This window comes from Pseudochaenichthys georgianus, chromosome 6 (assembly GCF_902827115.2).
Source record: "Pseudochaenichthys georgianus chromosome 6, fPseGeo1.2, whole genome shotgun sequence".
NCBI lineage: Eukaryota > Metazoa > Chordata > Actinopteri > Perciformes > Channichthyidae > Pseudochaenichthys > Pseudochaenichthys georgianus.
The window spans coordinates 13,735,827-13,752,436 of NC_047508.1; positions in this window are offsets into that span (position 1 = coordinate 13,735,827).

Consider the following 16,610-nt stretch of genomic DNA (forward strand, 5'->3'; position numbering starts at 1 on the left):
TACAAAGTTATTATGGCTGTGTGTACCTTGTGTGCACCGCCTAGTGGTTAAAGCACGTTATTGAATTATTGTTTTTATGTGTTATATTTGATTAAAAAAATACAGTACATATACTTTCATAGGGGGAAAGTAAAAGGTCTGTGATAGAAATATAGAATATAAAAAATCAAGAAGATACTATAAGTGATCTCTACAATAAAACAATTTAGTGCAGGATGTACAAAGATATTAATAGGAGGAGGTGCAAAACAGAAAAACGAATTAACCTTTATTTAAACATTAAATAACAGATTAACGTCTTCTTTTAAATAAGAAAAAACTTTGGGGGTATCTATCTACAAATAAATATTAAGCCTGACGAAGTACTTATCGTCTAATATATTGCTTTCCTGCAATGTTAACTATGTTGAAGCACATATTTTAACTAATATTATACATATGGATTATACTCTTATGTATGTAGATAGAATAAGAAATGTGCAGAATATGACAGTTTAATGGTGGAGGTACACACATATTGATAGATGTCTTGTAATGCACTGTTGAGGAACCTGTGACCCAAGTTTTTCATTCATTGCATAACTAAACCGTAGTTGTGTATATGATATGTCAATAAACCTTTAAAATCTTGAAAGGGATGTGCAAAATAGCCATAATATATAGTCTTTAATGAACTATTAGTAGAGAATAACGAGTAATTAATATACTTTATTACTCGTTTCCATTAATGTCAATTTCAGATACATGTTTAGTCTTCTCAAGCACCAACTATCAAATATCTCTCCTGATTGTTGGCACTTGACAATCACCTTCCTTGAATTTTACTCAGGTGTAACTAAAGTCTGATTTAAGGGTTGTTTATATTTCACATCATTAATCAGAATCTGCAAAGTAACTCAAATAAGTGTAGTGGAGTACAAATACCAGGTTAACCTCTGAATTGTAGTGGAGTAGAATTACAAAGTATCAATGAGCTGCCATGTGGGTATATATTAATGCTATATATTGATGCTGCGCATTATGGACAGCGATTTTCACCCATTTATTAATTATATGTTTTACATTTGATAACACCAATGTGTTTAATACTGGCAACTTCTAATTGTGGGAAAAACGAAAACGTTCAGTAGAGACGTCCCATAGAACATTTTGCGAAACACAATAGACAGCATGTGTAGTTCTGGGGGGGTGTTCGATTCCAGTTTTGGATAGTCTGGCGTGGTTTCGTTCCATTTCACACAGCTGTTTGACGCTCTGCGTAACCTTACGGGGACTGTAGTCCTAAACGATAGCTGGGGATAATGGGTAGTGTAGTGTCTTCGGCCATCCTAAACTCAAAAATGTTGACAATCGCAATGATGTTCGAAATGTCCCTTATAGGCCTACGTCTGTTTCCGGTTATTTTTATTTTGAAATTCAGATCCTGACGAACGCCAAAAAAGCCAGAGATTATGGAATTAAACCAATAAATAAAAGCAAGGATAATTGTGTGTTATTGGTGAGTAAATAACAGTGTGTTATTTTGAAAAGAATAACAAATTAGAAGGAAAAAAAGATTTTGAAAAATACGAGGCTCTGAGCCCCATGTATTTTCCTCACAGACGGCAACACTAAAGGTCTAAAATAAAGACCTAAATGAATATTTGGGATGTTCTTGCCTTTAGATTCTCCCAATAAGTCCAAGTACAGAGGGTGACTTTGCTGTGAAAAAACACATTTCCACCAAAAAAACGTTAGCATTCATGAAGTAATCTTCGTCATAACTAGCAAACTAAACATCATGTACATGTACTGCACAAATAATCAGAAATAAAAACTCATTACTCGCATAAAATGACATCAAAACGCATTTTAATGGCCAAATGAACCTTAAAATAGGCATTATGAAGGTCTATGGGACGCCCTCCCCGTAGAAGCCTGGCCCGTCCACACAGCGGCGTGCGTTGACGCTTCCCCATTCACTTTGAATGGGGTGACGTCACTTTTAGCCGAAATGCATCTTGGGAAGCGACGTGGAGCGTAGCTGGCGTGGCTCGCTGCAAAAGTTGAGCAATGTTCAACTTTTGACGCCTCGGTGAGGCGTCAGCCAAACGAACCATATGCCAGTACAAGCTCTAGCCAATCAAACCGCTGCTTGTGTCAGGGGCGGGAGATTCATGTGATTGGTTGTTGGTCGAGTTTCAGACACGCCCGCCGGCAAGCGTCAGCGCACGCCGCTGTGTGGACGGGCCGTGACCATAGACTGTATATATAAATGGACGTAGGGTCCGTGACGTCACCCATAGGATTCTGCAGAGTTGCCGTGAAGCCCTTAGTAGGCGGAGTCGGCCACTAACGGCTCAACAGTGACGTCAGAGTTCAACTCCCGCCTTCTCCAGCCTGCTCCAAATAAGGGCAAAGAGGCGGAGCCGAGGCGGGACCTGCTGCCACCCAGCTGGAAGTTCCAGAGCTAGCTGAAGCTACCAAGCTAAGCTAACATGCTCCCCATCTGCACACTGCCGTCGCATTTTACGTTTCTAAGGTAAGCGGCCTTGAAACTATTCAGCAAAACTATAAATAATAATCTAAGTCATTGAGTTTTTAGCATAATACTTCAGAATCTTCAAACCCCTTAACGTTTGTATGCAATTGTGCTAAATTCAACTCTGGAATCAAGCAAATATTAATATGTTTGCATGACATTAGTTATTTATATTTTGATATAACTTAACCATACGTTTAATACATTTAAGTCAAGCTAAGGTACATGTGATGGTAGCTAGTTAGTGCTCTTACCTGTGAGGCCAACAGCATAATAACCAGACTATCATTAAAAATAAGTACCAGTTCTAGATCCTTGACTTTAGACAAACAATTCAAAAGACAATATGTATTTAAAGACCAATCTTTATTTGAATGTGCCTCTTAACCTGAGATATTAGTTATACAGTAATAGTATTGACAATCTAAAAAAACTGAGCAACTCAGTCAACTTTATGTTTCTTATTGTCTAAAGCATTTATTATTTTCATTTCCCCCTTCTCATATTCAGTGTGGACGGATTGAGACAGCATGGTGTCCAGAGGGCTGCAGAGACTTCAGGGAGAAACCTCCGTGTGATGGACGTCCTGTCCGTTGGTGTGGAGAGGACTGAGGGTCTTTCCTCAGCGAGGAGGACCAGGGCTGATGAAGGAGCCCATGCTGGGCAAAGCTGATACCAACTGCACAGGCCTAGTCTGTCACGTTATTTGACTAAATGTGTTTACTTATACATGTAATAGGTTTACACCTTCTGTCCATATGTGCTTTTTATTTAAAACATTTGATTAACTTTTGGTTCACATTTCAATAAATTGTATTTGTATTTGCATTCCTTTCGTCCATTATTCTTACTGAAAATGTTAGATTACACATTCACATCTGACTGAAGATTGGCCCCATTTATTTGTGACGTTGCAAACTCTGCGGTACAAGGCACAAGTGATGTGAAGCTCATAAAGTGACGCAAATAGAAATAATCAGCTGATGGAGTGTAGATGTGGAAATAGCTGCATTCGATCAGCTGACTGTTTTTACAATAAAAGTTGTTTATAGTGAATGTCCTGTACTGGTCTTAACATCTCATAGCATCAGCTTTTAATGATCCTCTTGGATGTTCTTCTTGACCCTCAGAGAAGGAGAACATGTCGTGTCTTCCGGGCATGTCCTTTCCTAACAAAAATGACAGGAAACATAAAACATATTATTGCAGAACAAGTGTGTTATTTATGAAAGCGGTGTGTTTGTGTGTTTAGGGGCTGTAGATATCATTATTTTGTAATTGTAATGTTTTTTTTTTATTTAAACAATGAGCTACAAAGACAATCAGATTATGAATGAACAGTATGAAGTTCATCAACATTGAAATATATGTTATTATCAAAATAATATTTAACTGTTATCAAAATGTAGTGCAACTGTAGAAGCTTGCTCTGTTGTCTCACTGAAAGAATAACTTTTACCACGTTTTTTACAGACAATATTGAGAGATAAATAGTAGCAGTTCTCACTGTGTTAAATATCTTTGCCTTCAATACATTACATAAGAAAGCTGACAAAGTCATATTGCTAAATATCTAAATGTAACTTTTTGCATGGAAAAACCCCTCAACTTAACTGATGTGTAGGTGATCTAGTATTTAGTATTGTTTATTGGAATGTATATCAGTGTATTCAAGTCAATACTTCATTCATTTAAACCAATATCTTTCTTGATTCTTTGTACAGTATGAAAAAAGAGTCTTTGTACCTGTGCTGAAGTTCACTGCTGTGAGGAGTCCAGTTCTGTCTCTCACTCTCTGGTCCAGCCTGTCTGCATCACCTGGACACCTTAAACAAACAGATATATATATGTAAAGTACCATGTGTACAAACAATATAACTGATTCTCTTCTGTTGGACATGTTGGATTGTGTATTGTCCGAGTCAGGGTCCTTTTTATTTTACTGTAACTTTGGAAGTTGTGTTACCAATGCTTACTGTTTATTTGATACCCATTTGGTAATGCAATTAATAAAAACAACAAGGTTTGGGTTCGTTCTTCAGATGACTGTGACGTTAACTTGTAAGCTCGATAATGAACTCCAGCTCAACCAACCATATTGTAATATCTAAGTAATCATCTTGAAATATGACATTAATAATTGTAATATACACATATCTTATTGTGAGGTTGATTTCACATAACTACTTCGACATTAACTTGTCTACATACTTGAGCATAGCCAATTTAAATTAACCTTAGCGATGCATACAGTTCCTCCTACATAATAAAATCTCTCTAAGTTACAAGGATGTAACCTTATTTTATAACCTCAAACAGAAGCCGTTTGTTCTACAGTATTATCCCACTTAACACTTGTCTATTTCGTTTTAACCTTTATATATACAGTCCATGATTTTAACTTGGAGGCTACGATTACAATCGTTAGCACCGATGTAGCTACCACTAGCTTACATGCTAACCCAAGCCTTACCATTCATTACGTAGCTGATTAAAATCATTAACACATAAATAAAGCACTCGAATTTCACTTACCGCATTCATGCACCGTCTGTTTTAACCGCAGAGCGAGTCACAATAGTCCGATATATAAGCATGAAGAACAAACAACTACGGCCGGCTACAAGTTGTGTTTCCTGGATGAGCTGAGCAGGCAGAGTCCCTGTAGCTAGCTTCACGGAGCAGCTAGCAGAGAGACGAGAAGCTAGCAGCAGCAGTCACTTCACAGAGCCGTCACTCAATGTGACCACGCCCTAATTTATGCACACACTTTAAGACCTAATATAAATAAAAGGGTCGCATAATCCATAATCATGAAGGTGGAATCTAACTATATCGATAATAAAAATGTATGGAGCCAGGGAGAGAAACATGTTTTTTTCTGCTGTAAAGTTGGGCATTTTAACATGGGGGTCTATGGAAATTGCTCCTTTCTGCAGCCATCGCCTATCGGCCAATATATGAACTGCAGTGTGTGGCACTTCCGTATTGGCTTCACGGCTCTACCCCAGAGTTTGCCGTTTGGCCGTGACGGTCAAGGGGTCCGCTGTCCGCAATGAAGGTCTATGGGACGCCCTGCCCGTAGAAGCCTGACGGGCAAGGTACTAATATAGCGACGGGGAGGGGCCCTGACCGTCCGTCAATATATGACGGGATGGGAGTGAGAACGTGTTGGTGTACAATGTGGAGACGGGAGCAGTTTGTCTAAAGTGTACTTCTCTCTGCTCTGAAGAAAGATCTGGAACAATTTAACAAGGGAATCAATTGGGAGCTAGCTGGACTTTTTGTCACTTCATACCCTGAAGAGGCATTTTGTCTAATATTTTTTCTTAATTTTTTTTAATTTTCCAACCTAGGAGAGGTTTTCCTACGTTTTCCATGAAAAAATATGTCTGAGAAGTGTAGGGTTTGGGAAGTATAGCAAGTTTAAAACATTTTTGGGGGAGAATTTTGAGCTTGCACTCTGTTTTGAGATCAAAGCACTCTAGAGTTAACGAGCTGCTCCATCCACTCTAATGTACAAATCTGAAAAATGCCTCTCTACCAAGCTCCAACTAAATTCAATATCTCAGAATGTTTAAAAGATATCAAAAGTAAAAGTCAAGTTTGAATAGCTGAAGGTCTTGTGGTCATTTGAAAGTTGGAATGAAGGGTCTGGCTGAAATTATGTGGAAGGAGATGCATTTGGCGCAAAGTGTAGGAAAACAGGATTTGAAGGCATCTCCCATTGACTTCAATGTTAAAAAAATTGTTTAAAAAGCTGAATATTTCAAAAAGTATGAAATATTTTTGAAAAAGTTGAAGGTTTCTTATCAATTGCTGAAAAGGCTGAATAGTTTAATATTTGAATGGTTTCTGTAGCTGAAAGTAAGCTGAAGTTGTGGAGAGCTAAAGTATTGGCTGATTTGAAGGCTCTTCCCATTGACTTCAATGTAAAAAAAATAGTTTAAAAAGCTGAATATTTCAAAAAGTATGAAATATTTTTCAAAAGTTGAAGGTTTCCCATCGATTCCTGAACAGGCTGAATAGTTTAATATTTGAATGGTTTCTGTAGCTGAAAATAAGCTGAAGTTATGGAGAGCCAAAGTATTGGCTGAAATAATAAGGGGAAGAATAAAGTTTTGAAGTACTATAGTGGAATGCTGTAAATGTAACAGGCCCCGCTATGCAGGGCGCGATGACAGATAGTATTTCCTGTAAAACAGGAGAAATTATGAGCAGAGAATTCCTTTTACTGCTCGTTTGGCGGGTCTTGCCAGAATTTATTAACAATTGGCACAAAACACAATTGTCCTGGCCCTTTACTGCTCTCAATATAAACACATCAAAATATACTTGTAGTATTCAAAATAAACACATTTGTGTATAACCAAGTGTCATTAACATCATGACTCCAACCATACAAAACACACCTCAAACACTTCTTAGCTATAAACAATTCACTTGCATCACTAGCGACCGCCATTACACACACAGCCACCACGAGGTGGTCTTCTACACGGCATTAAACATAATAAACAACATCTAAACACCACTTCAAACTCAATACATTGTGATTTATAACATTTGTGACAATCTGTACACATTACTGACCTGTAAAACAGGAGAAATTATGAGCAGAGAATTCCTTTTACTCCTCGTTTGGCGGGTCTTGCCAGAATGGCAAGCTAACGTCAGCTCCGTCATCACGTCAGACATTTTACGGTAGACGCGTAAATAATAACAAACCCCTTTATGGCAGTGTTACTCTGCCATCTACTGCCCCCTGCTGTCCATTGTTAAACAGGTAATATAAAATGTTATTACATGGCTTAGTTGAATACTCGATTCTGATTGGTCAATTCAGAACACGTGACACGTTGTTAAATTGACCGTTGTTAAGGACGCTCACATCTTCAGAAAGAAGTCCGGTCGATTTAACTGTATACAGTTGGGCCGAAAAGCAAACTGCATGCAGTTTGCTTTTGGAACTGGGACAAGAAAAACAGCGGAGAAGTAACGGGGCAGAAACCCTCCTTTTTACGCAGCGGTCCAGACATAGACATCAAACGGCGACACATATTCACTTGCCAGTTACTTTGTCATTAGGGCAGGGATATCTAGATACTTTCCAATGTTTGACATCATGAATTGTGCTACTTTTAAAGCAAGGAGCGATGTTTTCAAATCTGTAATCAAAAATCTCCTCAAAAACGCAAGCAGGTCCTACCGTTGGCTTTTCAAACTGACAAGAGACGCTCTCACTGTTTTTCAAATGTAACAGTTTGAAAAGCAAGCAAACTGTCTGATTGTCTTTAGTTTTCCGCTGTCGTGTGATAGCAACATGGAGGATTTTAACATTCATTTTAATATATTTGGAGAGCACAGTCATTTGGAGTAATAGTTAGTGGCTGATGAGTCCCCAGTGAAGAAAAGAAAAAGACAAGAGGGACAAGAAAACAGCGGAGAAGTAACGGGCAGAAACCCTCCTTTTTACGCAGCGGTCCAGACATATACATCAAATGGCAAAACATACAGTGTGCAGTTACTTTGGCATCAGGGCAGGGATATCGAGATACTTTCCAAGGTTTGACATCATGAATTGTGCTACTTTTAAAGCAAGCAGCGATGTTTTCAAATCTGTAATCAGAAAGCTCCTCAAAAACGCTATCGAAGCAGTTCCTGCCGTTGCTACGTTAGTTCAAACAGTAACAACGGACTATTTTTCTTCGCGGATGCATGTCAATTTAAATCAATACAACTATTTTTTAAATCAATAAAATCATTTTCTAAATCCATAAAAGCATTTCAATTAATATTGGGAGTCATAACGTTACTTTGTTGAGAATGTGGCCATGTAATAAGCGGGATAATGTGCAGCGACTTGGTCATTATGGGGAAAAGAACACCTTCATGCCGATCTAGATCCCTCCGCTTCGCGTCGGGCTCCTGATCAGCCTGTCGGTGTTCTTTTCCCCATAATGACCGCGTCGCAGCACATTATCCCTTACATATTACATATAAACATAACATTGTGATCACACACTGTGTGGGTCACACACTCCCCGACAAAGAAAAATGGCTCCCGACATTAACCATCAACCTCTTAACTTGTGCCCCTTCTCTTTGAACTTAAAACACTTATACACACTCTCATAAGGGCACTTCTTTAAATGTACAGGTGAATACTGTACAATATGGAAGAGAGTGGGTGTAACAATCTTTCCTTCTCAATATGCATGTATGTATGGTAGAATTACAGTGTAAGGCAGTGTCTGGTGTGTAGTGTAATGTGGCATAGGAACAGGCTGCATTCGCCAGAATGGCATGGCTTGTACAGTATAGAGTCTTGCTGGGTCTGTAGACCCACATGATCTGGAGGATGGCTGCCCAAGGGAGTCATATGTCAGCGTTTGAGGAGGTCTCCTGTCCCGTGTGGATTTCCTCACTGGCTCATCCTGAGGTGTCACAGGTCGGTCATAGCCATAGGGTACTTGTACATACTCATGCTCTTCCGGTGCTTCAGAATCCACAGGCAGGTCTTCCTCATCAGCCCGTTCTTCTGGTTGTTCTTGTCTGGTTTCTCTCTCAGGTGTAACAACTCCATGTTGTTCTGGTGTATGATATCTCGATGGCACTCTGTATCTATGTGGTTCAGGTACCCTTTTCTGACCATCTGTGTTTCGCTGAGATCCAGAGCTAGGTTCAACATTCTGTGAGTGAAGTCCAGCTTGTGGAGGTACTCTTAGCCAGTATCGTACTCTAGGTGCCTCATCATCAGAGTTTTCTGAGTCACTGCTTTGTGATGTCTCTCTCCGTCGTTGTTTCTCAACATGATGACTCTTGCTTTTCCCTCTAGGTGGTAGCGGATTTCCTGTTAGTTCAGGCAAGTCTACAGGTAGGTCATTGACAACGTGTAGGAGATTTCGATGGAGGGTACGGATCTTATCACCACCTGTCTCAGGGCACACTTTGTACACAGGAATTTCACCAACTTGTTCTTTGACGACATACACAGTTTGTTCCCAGTAGGACCTCAATTTTCCAGGTCCACCTCTCTCACTCATGTTGCGGACTAGGACTCTATCACCAGGTTGGAGCACAACTCCCTTGATGTGACAGTCATAGTACTTCTTGTTTCTTGCACTGGAGTGTTGACTGTTTTCAGATGCAATCCGGTAAGCCTCTTTCATTCTCAGAGACCATTTCTTAGCATAGCCCTGTATTGTTTCAGTCTGACCTTTGGCTGACAGGCCAAACATTAAATCTACTGGGAGACACGGGTGCCGTCCAAACATGAGGTAGTGGGGTGAGAAGCCTGTTGCCTCATGCCTGGTGCAGTTGTATGCATGTACAACCAGGGATAAGTGGTCTTTCCAGTTGCTCTTTTCTTTTTCTCCCAGGGTCCTCAACATTTGGAGCAGTGTTCTATTGAACCTCTCAGCTGGGTTTCCTTGGGGGTGGTATGGGGTTGTCCTTGAATGAGCAACTCCAGCCAGATGCCTCAGGGTCTTGAACAGGTCATTTTCGAACTCTCTGCCTTGGTCGTGGTGGAGCCTGGCCGGGTAGCCGAATCTTGGTTGAAAGTCATTATAGATTTTTTCAGCAGCTGTTCTGCCAGATTTATTTTTTGTTGCGTAGACTTGAGCAAATCTGGAAAAATGGTCAATAACTACTAAAATGTACTCGTAGCCCCCTTTGCTATTTTCCAGGTGCATATAGTCTATAGACACAAGCTCAAGTGGTGCAGATGAAGTGATGCTGCCCATTGGTGCTCTGACGTGTGTCACAGGTTTCTTTTGTTTAATACAGGGACACTTTCTGGTTACATAGGTTTCAATGTCCTTTTTTATGAAAGGCCAGTAGAAACGGTCTCGAGCCAGGTGGATGACCCTCTCAGCCCCAACATGTCCCATGTCGTCATGGAGATGCTTTAGTACCAGGGGGTGGTATCGTGATGGTAAGACGAGCTGCTGCCGCTGACTGGCCGTCCGGTACAACAGTTGATTTTCCATGTGCAGTTTTCCCCACTCGTGCATGAGCTTTCTGAGTGTACCACTGGCTCTCTTCTTGTCCTCATTGGTCAATACTGCCTTGGCCTCTTTAAGTTTGATAAGCTCACCGATTGCATGGTCCTCCCTTTGGGCATTGACTAGCTCACTGTGGTCAATGGTAAGGGGTGACACATTCACAGGTGACTCTGAGCATGAAGCCAGGTCCAATGCAGCAACATAAGCAACATCCTGCCTCTTTGCAGACTCACAACCATCCCATGTGGTTTGAATGGTTTCTCTTGTGAGTTCCTCAGTACACTCTCTGACGTAGGTGTCAATGTCAAGAGGGAGACGAGAGAGCGTGTCTGCATCTATGTTCACTCTTCCTGGCCTGTATTTGACATCAAACCTAAAGTCTGCTAGCTCACCTACCCATCGGTGGCCCACAGCATTCAGCTTGGCAGTACTCATCATGTATGTGAGGGGATTATTGTCTGTGTATACTGTGAAATGGGGTGCATAGAACAGGTAATCCCTAAATTTCACACATATCGCCCACTTAAGAGTAAGAAACTCCAGTTTCCCTGAGTGCATGTTGTAATTCTTCTCAGCGGGAGACAGAGTTCTTGAACCATAGGCGATGACTCTCAATTTTCCATCCTGTCGTTGATACAACACAGCGCCGAGTCCCTGCTGAGAGGCTTCAGTGTGGAGCACAAATGGCAGTTCGAAATCCGGATAGGCCAACACAGGTGGGTGTGAAAGCGTGTCAATCAGCTGTTCAATAATCCTTTGGTGATCATCAGTCCACAGGACAGGTGTCCTTGAGGGCATCTGAGCTCCTTTTCCCACCTTATGTTTCCCCTGTGTCACAGTAGAGTTTCCTTTAATTTTTAACAGATCATAAACTGGTTTTGCAATGCTTGAGAAGTTTTGAATATAGGCTCTATAGTAGCTTAGGAAACCCAGTAACTTCCGCACTTCTCCAACTGTGCTTGGCCTCTTCTCTTTCAGGGACATGATGGCATCAATGTCTTTTGGGTCAATCCTGACACCGTCTGCAGAGACCAGCCTCCCAACATACCTAACCTCTTTCTGGAACAGCTCACACTTTGTTGGTCGAAGCTTGACTCCATGGGACTGCAAGGCTCTCAGGACTTGACGTACTCCCTCAACATGGCTAGTGAAGGAGTCGGAGTAGCAGAGGATGTCATCGAGGTAAGGGATACAGCAGTTGTCACGCAGAGAGTCCAACATTTCCTCCATGCTGCGCTGAAAAGCAGCAGGGGCGTTGGAGAGTCCAAAAGGTATCCTCACCCACTCATACAGCCCCCAAGGGGTGATGAACGCCGTCATGTGTCTGGATCCTTCAGCAATGTAGCCTTGGTGGTAGGCCTTGCCTTGGTCTAAAATGCTGAACCAGCTTTGGCCTTTTAGGGTGTCGATGAGTTCCTGGATACGAGGCAATGGGTGACGGTCTGGTACTGTTTTCTGGTTTAACATTCTATAATCGATGCATAACCTTAGGGACCCATCCTTTTTCCTGACGCAGACAACAGGTGCCAAGTACGGAGATTTGGACTTAACTATCCACCCTTTTACAAGCAGGTCTTGGATGTACCAGTGTGCGAAAAAGTACACGTCCCACCGTCCGGGACGTGTTATTTACAATATCGGACAAGTAGATCTTTCAATTGACTTGTCCGGCGGACAAGTGACGTTTTTTGCCCTGATTTATTGACAAATTATTGATACATTCAGTTTACAAAAGGCAGAACTCATTCGCAAATTGTCCGTGTCCGCCATTGTTCGTTTAGAAGTGTTAGTTTCGGTTCTGCTTGTCGATTCCTAAGGAAATGCATCTCGCCGCTTTCTGTACAGTTAGACGGGGGCGGGGCGGAGCAGGAAGTGTAGTACAGTGCCAGGGTTGGGAAGCAAAACTCGGTTCCGAGTAGGAACAAATAACAATTGTCCGGAACCGGGATTAATAAGAGTTGTGAGGACAGGAGGCGAGGCCGAGCCCCGCGGACTGCAGCTCTCTCTATGCTCCGTATCAGCTGATCGCTGCACGGTGCAGCTCAGCGTCTCTCTATCTCTCTTTCTACACACAGCGGATCCGCTGCCCGTTTAACAGCCTCATCTTTGTCAAACTTTCTTATGTTCTTTCTTTAACACGTAATGAAGGTTATTAAGCGTTTTAACTCCTATGTTGTTAATATTGACCACCATTTCCTTTATGAAGTGAAGCAGCCTCCCTGTCTGTGTCCTCGCGCTGTCCTCACATCCCCGGACCCCCAGACTCGGAGGAGCACAGGGATGTCAGTATTGTTTATGAAGCAGGGTATAGAAAGTACATTATTGAAATGAAAATACTATTTATTTACTTTTACAAACAGTGCGCAGCTGGGCAGCTGCAGCATGTGTATTGCAGGACATGTGTAAGCGTGCAAGCGTCTTTGAGTTGTAGAAAAGTGCTAGGCCTATAGGCTAGTATAAATATAATGTATTATTATTATTAGGTTATGTCCTATGTGTTGGACATGTGTGGTTGGACTCTGTCTCACAGGCAGGTTGCAGTGTAACATCAGAGGAGAATGGGCCAATTGTACATTCTCAAACTGCACCACTTGGAACTAACTAAACAATGCAGAGATTATTTTTATATAATTGTATTCAATAACCGTAAAAAATTAAACAGTATGAAGTGATTTGTAAATAGGAATACAGATTTGACTTAATGTTTTCATAAATATATTTTTCTCCCAGTTTGTCATGGGACTTATTTACCCTCTCAAAGAACCAGAATCGAGAACCAAAAATAACCGGAATCGAAAAGCAGAACCGGAATCATTAAAATCCAAACGATACACAACCCTATGTGTGATGCAGTCAAATCTTACCGCTCACTTACGTTAGCGGTGTCATAAAAAACGTGGAAAAATGTAAAATACGATGACAAAGAAGAAGATTCCAGTGGCCCCAATATTTGTCCATTCTGGACAAGTGAAAAATGTATTCGGACAAGTAAATTGCCAAACTCACTTGTCCATGGACAAGTACTCTCTAAAAACTTTTTCTCACACTGTGTACTCTTTAACCTCTTTATAAAGGGGCTTGGGTACTGCACTGTATGTGCGCTGAACTGGGATATTGTCCTTTAAGTTGATGGATATTTGCAGGTTGGGAATGCAACCTATGTCCCCATCATCTTTAGCAAAGGCTGCCGATTCCTTGTGTAACATCTGTTCCACCTTCATCTGTTGCTCATCACTCAGGTGGCTGACATCCACAGGTGGGTGCCACAGTGCAGAAGTGGGTTTGTCACTGTTAGAGTGTGGTGATGTGGAAGAACTGGCTATATTTGCCTGGGCTTGATTGTCCTTGCTGCTTTGGTTATCTGTCTCTATCACTCTGTCAATGGTTTCGATGTTGCCGAACAGTACCGCTGAGCAGAGTCACAGCACTTCTGGAATGGTTTGACACAGGCACCTTTACGAAAGGTCTCTCTGTCTGTTGGATCGCCATTAGTCCTTCTCCAACACTCAGCTGTGCCAGTGGTGTAGCTTCTAGATCGGGTTCGAAAAGCACAAGTGAGTCAGATTCACTAATATCTACTGGTACCCTGCACTTAATATAAGCTACCTGGCCAGGATAAATAGTGACTTCTTTCCTGCCTATCTTTACTGCAGCATTCTGTTGTTTCTGTTTTTGCTCAGTCTTTATGAAACTCACCATAGCTTCTGCCATTGCACTGTCCATCTCCAAAGCACCCGTAAGCAAGTTGACAAGGATAGATATCACTTTGGGTCTACTTTCATGACTCCGAAAGAGTTCCTGGATGACATTAAAACCAACTATCGGTCTGTCTATTTTTATTCGACTCACTAGGAAAGGCACTCGAATAGATAAGTCTGGATCATCGTTTCCCTGCAGGTTTACTACCACTTCAATCCATCCTTCATAAGGTACTGCATCTCCTGTGACAGCCGTCACGTAGAGATCATCCTCCATGAGTTCACTGAGGGGTCTAATATCTTGTCCAGGTAAGTATCTGTCTTTCCAAGCATTGTCTATTATGCTCACAATGGCCCCAGAGTCTAAAAGAGCGGTTATGGCGTAACCGTTCATGCTACATCTCAATAGCGACTTTCGACCAATTAGCGGAGTTATCTTTTTGATTGGGTGTTGTTCGTTATTTTTCTGCGTGTTGATAGGTGTATGACCAGTGCTTTGTCTTGCTGCTGCAACCTCCTGGGGGTGGGACTTTTCCTTTGGGTCGGTCAGTGGTCGTCCCGTTGCCCTGACCGGTGCCCGTTTCCCGCCTGCTTCTGTCTTTTCAAGCAGCCTATAGCACGATGACCCTCCTCCCCACAGAAAAAGCAGTGGCTACAGTTTGGTTGAGCCTGAGCTATGCATTGTGGGCACCCATACGGTCTCCTGGTCTTCTTCTCTGGTCTGGTTTTGTCAGAGCAACACTGGTGAGTGGTTTGATGTAGCCCCTCAGGCACCTGGGTGGTTGTTGTTGTTGATAGCTGTTTCAGTGTTTCCATTGCCTGTGTTAAAGCCTCAACCTGAGCACTCAATCTCTGGATGACATTATCCTTACTTTTAGTCTCTCCCACACTGCTGAGTATCTCTTCAGGTTCAGCGAGTCTGCTGTGTGCTTGAGTTAACTTGCGGTTGGAACTGCGTCCCAGTCTGCGCTTTCTTTCACTTTCTTCCATCGTAGTCTTGATAACCTGCCTTAACAGAGCTTCATCAGACACAGTGGGGTCAGCAAGCAGAGGTTTCAGCTCCCGTCTGACATCCTCATGTCTCTCTCCCATGCCTTGATAGACTGCATTCAAAAACACACCCTGCAGTGTAGACGCATCATACTTAATAAGTGCATTTTCCTGCCTGGAGGTTAACATTATTTTTTGTTTCAGTCCTATCATGCGGTATAGGAATTTCTGTGGAGCTTCATTTTCATGCTGTCTAGCACACATCAATTCCTGGAAGAGCTCTGTGCTGCTCTTCTCGCCAAGGTGGGACTGCAGGAAACTCTTCAGCTCGGTGACTGTAAGATCTTCCTTGTTTGTCAGCATGTCTTTAAAGTTTCCACCTTTTATAATGCGTGACACCCCTCTAATGATCTCGTCATCAGTGTGTTGCTCTCTGCAGCCTTCCTCAATCTGTTTACATAAGCTGTTAAAGCTAATGTCTGATGAAGTGTCAGTTATCTGCCCTCCATGAATCTTAAACTACCTTCTATGCAGAAATGAAAGATCTTTAAGGGAAATCATGCTCTCTCGGGTGGGATTAGAGAGTCCTTCTGTAAATGTATGTGGTGAGTTAGGTGTATGCTGCTTACTGGGTTGGCTAGAGTGAGGTTGCGGTGTATCTGAACTAGGTGTGGTGACACTGCGTTGAAGTTTGTTTTGCACCTCCTCTAAGCCCCTTAACAGTTTCTGTATGTCTGCGTCATGAATGCCAGTCTCAATTGGATTGTCTAATGGCTCAAGTTGTTGGTTAGCGTTAACAGTAGCAGATAACATCAGAGGTGATTTAACAGAAGTATCAATTTCACCCTCTTTGGAACCCACGGTACCACTGCTACGGTTTGCAATAATCAAATCAACAGTATCTTGTAGACACAACAACATTGACATTCCCTCATCTTCTAGGTTTAGTAGAGTCATACTGTAGAGGCTAAGCCAACGCTTTAAGCCTCTGAGGATCCGCTTGGTGGGTGTAATTGACGCACACAAGTTTGCTGCCGAATAAAGGTCAGAAACAAAGTTTCCAGTTTGAAACAGTCCATTTATTTCCATTTTACTGGTTTCCATTTACTTGCTTCTTTCCATATTCACCACACGATATTACCGTTTACACAATACTTTGCTTTGCTTGTAATCCCGTGTTTGTGTGTGTGTTCTCCGTGTGTGTGTTCTCCGTGTGTGTTCTCCGTGTGTGTTCTCCGTGTGTGCTCTCCATGTGTGTGCTCTCCGTGTGTGTGTGTGTGTGTGTGTGTGTGTGTGTGTGTGTGTGTGTGTGTGTGTGTGTGTGTGTGTGTGTGTGTGTGTGTGTGTGTGTTCTCCGTGTGTGCTCTCCGTGTGTGGTCAAAAACTGTATGG